Source organism: Lotus japonicus, chromosome 2 (assembly GCF_012489685.1).
Source record: "Lotus japonicus ecotype B-129 chromosome 2, LjGifu_v1.2".
Lineage (NCBI taxonomy): Eukaryota > Viridiplantae > Streptophyta > Magnoliopsida > Fabales > Fabaceae > Lotus > Lotus japonicus.
In genome coordinates, this window is record NC_080042.1 from 10,056,825 (window position 1) to 10,057,080 (window position 256).

Sequence of the window (256 nt, forward strand, 5' to 3'; positions counted from 1 at the left end):
TATTTGGATTATTCATGGAAAAGTGCTTAATTCTACACTTTTAGTTTCTGTGACTGTTTTGCTAGAATAGGTTGAATCTGGAGCTACAGATATCCAAATTGGGAGAATAATATATCGTTGGAAAGCTAACTCGAAGCTCTACAACTTTCATGTTCAGCATAATTCAATAATCAGCCTCTAACTTGGCCAGAATGTCCTTGCAAAGTTGCTGTCGCTAATCCTGTGAGTCTGGAACAGTCTGCACTAAAATGATCAT